Source organism: Rattus norvegicus, chromosome 15 (assembly GCF_021556685.1).
Source record: "Rattus norvegicus strain SHRSP/BbbUtx chromosome 15, alternate assembly SHRSP_T2T, whole genome shotgun sequence".
NCBI classification, from domain to species: domain Eukaryota; kingdom Metazoa; phylum Chordata; class Mammalia; order Rodentia; family Muridae; genus Rattus; species Rattus norvegicus.
The window spans coordinates 30,241,449-30,249,308 of NC_141548.1; positions in this window are offsets into that span (position 1 = coordinate 30,241,449).

Below are 7,860 nucleotides of genomic sequence, written 5' to 3' on the forward strand. Positions count from 1 at the left end.
GCTTCCAGGTCATAGTTCATCGTTGGTGGTAATCAAGGCAGGAACTCAAACAGGAGATTCAAATAGAAACCGTGGAGAAAGTCTGTTGCTAACTCACTCACAGACTCATTCTTCATTAGCTTCCTTACATAGACCTGGTCACTTTCCCACAAAATGGTGGCACCCACAGTGGGCTGGTCTCCAATACATCAAAAAATGCTCCTTAGCATTATAGTGTAATTTTATTAAATTTACAGAAAACTTTAGGGTATATTGAAGCTATTGAATCTTCCAGTTCATTCTTTTGAGTTATCTTTTCATTCATTTAACTTTACTTGTCACTGCTTTGAGATTTTCTAGACAGACATCTGAAGATCTTCAAGAAAATAACTATAAAATATGAAAAAAGAACTCAACCATGTATTATTATTAAACAGTATATATAACACTATTACACATAGTTTAAATAACTTTAAATAGAATGTTTTCAAAGCTTTTACAACTTGATAAAAGAGAATGACTGACTCATTCTATAATGAACAATATAATGACTCTCTTAATGAGCATGCATGGGATAAGGACAAATACTTAGAATTCAGCTAGGGATTGTCTGGTTTAGTACAGCGGAGGTTGTGGGGTCTCCATGACTTTAGTAGGTGATGGAGGCCATTACAGAAAACCACAGCAATTCAAAGTGAGGAGCTGTGGATCCTAGTGATGGTGGGTGTGTCTACAGTACAACCCCTGTTCCTGCTGAGACTCAAGAAACCCTGGAGAAGTCAGCAGGAAAGATGGTGGAAGCCAGAGGGTCAGGTGATGCTGTGTAACTAACTGTGTCTCCTAGGAATGTTGGAAGCTGCACAGATGAGATCTCACCAACATAACTGCCTCAACAGGAGCTGAAACACAGCAGCTAAAATGGACAGGGAAAGCACACACAGTCTCCATTCTAGACAATGAACTACTGGAAACCAAGAATGCCGATGATGGGGAAATGGTCTTTCCCTGAGAGGAGCACACCAATTGGTTATCCAATACTGATTGGTCAGTACTGAAGACATACACACAATTAACATAGAGACTGAAGAAATTGTATTTCTGTATGCATGAATAAATGTGTATGCACATACATATGTAACAATATTTAATGAAAACAGAGGACATAGATTTGAAGAGCAAGGAGAAATAGATGGCCAGTTTGGGGAAGAGGAAAGGGAAGGAGGGGTTGATGTGATTATATGTAATTCCCAATACTAAGAGAAACATAAAATTAGTGGAAAAGTTATGTTTATGGTTTAATAATAATTTGTACAAGTAGTTTGTATTCGGGGTAAATAAAACATAACTCATGTCAAATTCAGCCATTTACTTATTTTATGATGGTTTAATATAAGTAATGTGCATTTTCATTTCCTCATTTCTTATGAGTGGCTTCTCGTTTTCCAGAAGGAAGTAGTTTTAGGCAAGATAGGAAGATGGGGACTTGGAGAAATGTCTGGAAGGGAAGGAAAGAAAGCCATCCTGTAGTTGACCTCAACATAGGTCAGAAATATTGTCCCCCAGAGTGTCCATGAATTTCCTCAAGGCCTGAACCTTAAGCTCAAAAATCTGCTGAGGGAAGACCTTCCTATGTGGCCACAGGGGGGCAGTGCTGCTTCAGAGCAGCGGAGGGCGCTGGCTCTTCTGCACCCCTCAGTAAGATGGAATTTAAATTGTTTAAAATAAGTAAAGCCTTATCTCCTATGTTGCCTAAGTTTACTTAGAGATCAAATCCATGGATCTATCCAGTCATTTACCTATAGTATATCTGTTAATCCTGGGCCCTTCTTGTCAACAAACAGGAATTTGCAAGTGAACACTAGGAAGATGCACGTTATCCTTCAAGGACAAGGGCACATTAACTTCTCTATTGTCCATCTCTAAGGTTGTCACCCACATGTGGTTCTTCTCAAGCCACACTGATATAACCCAGTGCTTTCCACTGGGAAATCTGTGTTTCATTTGAAGCCAGTTCAATCTTCTCCATCAAGATCTTCTCTGACTGGATGGGGAGGCGATATCCACACTCTTTCCTTCATCATCTTCTCTAGACACACAGGTATCTGTGGTCGTCTTCAGTTTTCTGTTCCTGAGTGCTGAGGCTAGTTCAAAGACTAGAACTGTGCCTGTCATGGAAAGACACGGAAACACAACCCAGAGAGTTGGAAGTTAGGCACTCAGCGAATGATAGCACTTCTTCCTCATCCTTCTTTGACTTTTTCAGTTTTCAAGTCTCTGTATTCAGTCACAGTCTTAAAATAAATATTCAATGAGAATCTTAGAGATAGTTGAAATCACCCATCCTCTCTGGCAGTATCAGAGACCCTCACCATTGATATGGAGCAGCTTTGGCCAACGTCTCCCTGCTGTGCATGTTACAGGACTTTTTTACCAAGCAGCCATGTGTCACTATAAGGACTGTTCAGGTGTCACTGTGCTGTGTGGCTCCATTTTCTCTGCTTCAGATCCTGTCCTAACTACCCTCGGTGCAGGACTGTAATGTAGAACTGGTAAAACGGAATAACCCTTTGTTGTTTTGGGTCAGAGTTTCATCATAGCAGGAAGTAATTAATACAGAAATTAATCCCAGGAGCATGAGGGTGTTGCTATGTCGAACCTGACCATGCTGCCTTTTGGGAAGATTGTGGGAGTCTTTTGGAATTTTGGAAGAGAAAGGCCATAAGTGCTCAGAATGTAATGAGCTCTACTGCTGGGGTGTTAGGACATAAGAATCATGTGAGATGTACAGACAGTGTAGGCCTGGCTTAGAAGATTTAAAAGAGAAGAAAAACCCTACCAGGACAGTTGATTAGATGATTTGAATTAAAATCTGTGCAAATGAATCCTCTGCTTTTTGGGGACAATTTGTTCTGAGGAGCTAGGCCTGAAGAGTCAGTTGTAATGAACATGGGATTAACTGAAGCAAATCTTCTTGGAATTCTCTCCTAAGGTTCCACACACAGAAACTGTGGTCTGGGGAGATCAGGGCTTCAACTGTAAAAACAACATAGCAATCAAAGTGTAAGAGTCTCACATATGACACCGTTTGCAGAGCAGAAGCTGCAGGACAGAAGGGAACATGGGAGAAGCTAAGGCTTAGCACCAGGAATTTACTTTGTCTGCTCCAAGTGGACTCTGGTTCTTACCACTTGGAGTAAGAAGTTTGTAACTTGTTTTGGATTTTACAGGAACAGAGTGTTAGAGAAGTTTAGATATTAAAAAGGTTTTGAACCTTTAAAGTACTTAAAATATTTTAAAAGACTGGTTATTTAAAAGTTATATTTTGTTTTATATTGTGATACTAAAATGAGAACTTGTAGCTCATTGTCGTTTAATAATGATTTTTATGTATCAGGTTGACAAGTGGTAAGTTGTGATGGATAATTTTTTGTCAACTTGAAAAGAAAGATTGTCGTTTAATAATGATTTTTATGTATCAGGTTGACAAGTGGTAAGTTGTGATGGATAATTTTTTGTCAACTTGACACAAAGTAGATACCCAGGAAAAAGGAACCACAATCCAAAACTTGTATTTGACTTACTAACGGTTCGGAGGCATGTATGTGAACATTTTCTTCATTGACAATTGATATGAGCTTGACATCCATGTTTGACATCCATTTTGGTAGATATCCCTGGGAAGCTTGCCTTTTCCAAAGTTAGATGTAGGAGGAGAGAATCTGGAGAACAAGAAACTGGGAGGAGGGTCTGAGAAGAGAGGGTAGAGGGGAAACTGTACGTGGGATGTTATATATGAAGGAAGAATAAATAAAAATAATTGATTCGGAAGTGCCCAGCTCACTGTTAGCACTGTCACTCTTGGGCAAGAGGTCCTTGATTGTATAAAAATCAAGATGTGCAAGCCAGGAGAGCAAGCCAGTGAGCGCTTTTTGTTTATGTTTCCTGACACGATTTCAGCCTGAAATCCTGACTTGACTTGTTTAGGGATACACAATAATCTGAAATGTAAACCGCAGAAATCATTTCCTCTCCAAGTTGCTTCTGGTCATTATATTTATCTTGGCAGTAGAAAAAAATAGCTAATTCACACACCAAAAGAGGCAGCCCATTCTTTGCGCTGGCTTTTTTATTTGCTAGCCTGTGGTGTCTTGTAGGAGCATTCCCCTTAGCCCATGTGTGTGTGTCTATGCTTCTAGGATTGAGAACCTTTAAATTTATCTTTTCTTTCATCACATCATCAAAGCTATCAGCACACATTAATTGTACAAATTACTGACTTGTGAAATATTAATATACACATATGTGGTGAGGTTTTTCATATTCATCTTGCCTTCACTCTTCATTGTCCTCTTGTTTTCTCTGCCCCTGTCCCCCTCCCCTTACGCATTTGTCTAACTTACAGTTTTAGGTCATCTTTACTTTCCCCCATCTTTATTTATTTGTGACTGTGTGTGTGCTTTCATATAGAAGAATACTTATGTGATGTGTGTCCCTACATGTCTGCTTTACTTATAATATCACGTCCTTCAATACCATGCATGTTCCTACATATTTTGTGAGTTGCTATTTCCTCATAGATGAATATCACTCTGTTGTTTTAGGTACAAGATTTTCTCCATTCATCAGTAGACAGGGGGTGCATGAGCTGCACCTCCATTTTGGCAATGGTTTTAGTGCTAAAATAAATGTGCATATGCAGGTATCTCTTGAGCAAAATGGGAAGTACTTTCTATGTCAGAAAGAGCTTCAGACAAAGTGTTTGTGAAGGGTGGAGCCTGCTGAAAGGACTGAGGTGCCTGTGAAGTTGGAGTCTGTTCTGTGGGGAGATAAAAGGCCACCTGAGTTCCCCACATGCTTCAGTCTAGGAGGAATGGACAAGATCCTGACAGCATTGTTTTTACTCCTAGGCCTTCACCTGGCTGGTGAGTCATGGAGGAGAAACCCAAAGATAATGTGGATTAATGGATTAATGTGGAGGCACAAGAGAATTGAGGCACCAGGAAGTCATGATATCATAAGCAGGAAGTAATTCCTGGAAAGCTAACAACAGTTGTTATTTCTCTACACAGGGGTGAGTGGCCAGCAGGAGAGACGTGACCAGCAGCAGGTGAAACAAAGTCCCATATCTCTGACAGTCTGGGAAGGAGGACCCACATTTCTGAGCTGCAGTTATGAGGACAGCGCTTTTGACTACTTCCCATGGTATCAGCAGTTCCCTGGGGAAGGCCCTGTACCCCTGATAGCCATACGATCAGTGTCCAATAAAAAGAAAGATGGACGATTCACAGTCTTCCTCAGGAAAAGTGAGAAACAGCTCTCCTTGCACATCGAAGACTCTCAGCCTGGAGACTCAGCCACCTACTTCTGTGCAGCAAGTACACAGTGCTCTCCACACACCTGCAGCCCAGACCCAAACCTGCAGCTGAGGCTCCAGCAAAGCCCTGCTGCGGGCTGAGCCTGGCAGAGATGCACAGGAGTTGTCATTTGCAGGAGCAGGTGAAGGGGTCACTCAGTGAGTGTGAGGATTAGACCATTGGTCCAGAGACAGACCAAGCTGGAGTCATGGCTTGTTTTCTCCTGTCTCCCTCAAGAGCAGCTGGCGTCTTCCATCCATTCCCTTAGCTAGTTTAGATGAACCACTTTGCTGCGTAGTTGTATAAATAGTTCTTTGTGTGATTGGTTTGTGGCAACTATAAATTACAGAGTCCCTGTCTCCCTGCACTCTTGTCAACAATGTTCTGAATGTGTGGTGTTACAGTGCAGTGTCAGGAGGCAATGACTTTGATCCTGGGATAGGAATCACATAGAGCTTTCTTTTACCTTAATTTCCTCTGATGACCAGAGTAGTGGTGATTCACATGACCACTTCCTCTTGTTTTGCCTCTCATATCATCTACCTCCAACAAATTCAAGTATGCAAAGCAGGAGGTTTTCACAAGGATGCAGTCATGTCTACAATAGACAGAAGACATCAGTGGGGAATGAAGAATTCAATTTCCTCATATAATGAAAATGCATAACCTTCACTAAAGAAATGATTTCACATGTATATTTCATAGATGAACAAAATATAAAGTGGATGTAAAACTCCTATCATATAAAATCAGCTCCCATCTGTACGGCCATCTGCAATGCACAGAATTGAAAAAGGACCTCTTATTGCATAACACTTTGCAAGGTTTACTCATTTGGTGCTGTAGAAATGCCAACCAGATTTCTAATGGAAAAACTTTCATTGTCTTATACGTTTAAATAGTTTCTTGTCACAGAGTTGATGTGACAAGATGGAAGCCAAGTGAGAAGGAATGTGAGCCTAGGATTGGGAATCTAGCCTTAGCAACACAGTGGAACTCTGTCTCAGGAGAACAAAATGAACAAAAACACTGTGGAAGATATTTAATTTAAGAATGTGAATGCTATAAATTCTCTTTCTCATCCACAGTGAATAGATTTTCAGTATCACAAAGGGAAAGTTACAAAGGAAAATAAAGCCAGTTGGCATTAAGCATAGGAGATATATCTCAAAATACCAGTAAGTGACCTTCCCATGTCCTTCAAAGTCTTCTATCCTTGTCACATTTTAAACTAGAGTCAGAAATTGGAAACAGTATTTGCATCTGATTGGGGTAGGATTCACAGAATGCAAACACTGAGCTGGACATCAGCAGGAGAGGGAATGCATACTTAAGGATGTACCACAGAGAATTTGGAAACTCTGGGTACCTTGAGGCCGAACCCTGAGCTTCCTCTGGAATGGAAGGCGGGAAATTATTTAAAGAGAGCTGAGAGAGAGTTTTGACAGATTGATGTAGTATAACATAACAATAACCAGTTCGGTGTCTTCCTGTGGTGGGCAAGCAAACGTCTGCTTTTGGAGTTTGAGGTTTGACATAAATTCCTTTGCCAGATGCATTTTCAGCCTGCAGTCAATTGTGTGTGTGGGTCTCCATGCTTCAGTGTCTGAAGAAATAAATATTTTGGCCATTGCTGATGTAGTCATGGTTTTGTGAGAGAAAGATGATTTACAGAAGGGTTTTCTTTTTCTGAAAACTCTAACAATAACTGAAGAACAACACCAAGTATAGGCTCCTGTGACAGTGAATGGCATCACTGAACATCTAGATACTGAAGCTCCTCACTCTCATTCTTCTCCTTCTCCAACTCCTGCCAAGATTCCCAGAGCTATGTCATCGGATAAGCCTTTGTCGGGGCCATTGTCTCTTGAGGACCCAACACAACAGTTCAGTCTCACAAATCTGTTTTGATTTTAATTTTCTGTGATGTTTTGGAGATGTGAATTCCCAGTGGTTTTGGGTAAGGAGGAAGGAAGGGTAAGGATTTCTGGTTTGTCTCTGCAAAAAGCCAGGGTTGGTGATCATGTTTCACCTTTAATCAGACTGGAGTCAGAACAGTTGAAAGTTGAGTGAGTATAGGCAATAGAGTGGGGACTCATGCTTATCTTCCCAACTCCCCTTTCCAGTCTACCAACTTCATGTTCGTTCTCCCTCTCTCAGCTTCAAAAAACAAAATAAAACAAAAGTATCACCCACCCCAAACAACAAAATCAAAACCCACAAAATAATAATCAAAACAACAAACAGGCCAATATATTTAAACGTGCCAAAACAAAGCAAAACTGAAATGACAGGCGTAATGGGAGGGGAAAACCTGAATAAATATGCTATATGAACAAAAGTGTTGATTGTAAAAAGGAAGAAGCTATTGCAGTTGGTTCCTGGTGCTAAATGAAACCACTTTTCTTCCATGTCAACCACGACATCAGTGAGGCAGCTCTGTCTCCTAACTCCATTTTATGTCCGTTTTCACATTTCTCAGTCACATCTGCCTTGACCACACACACACTGGGAATCTCTGTAACCC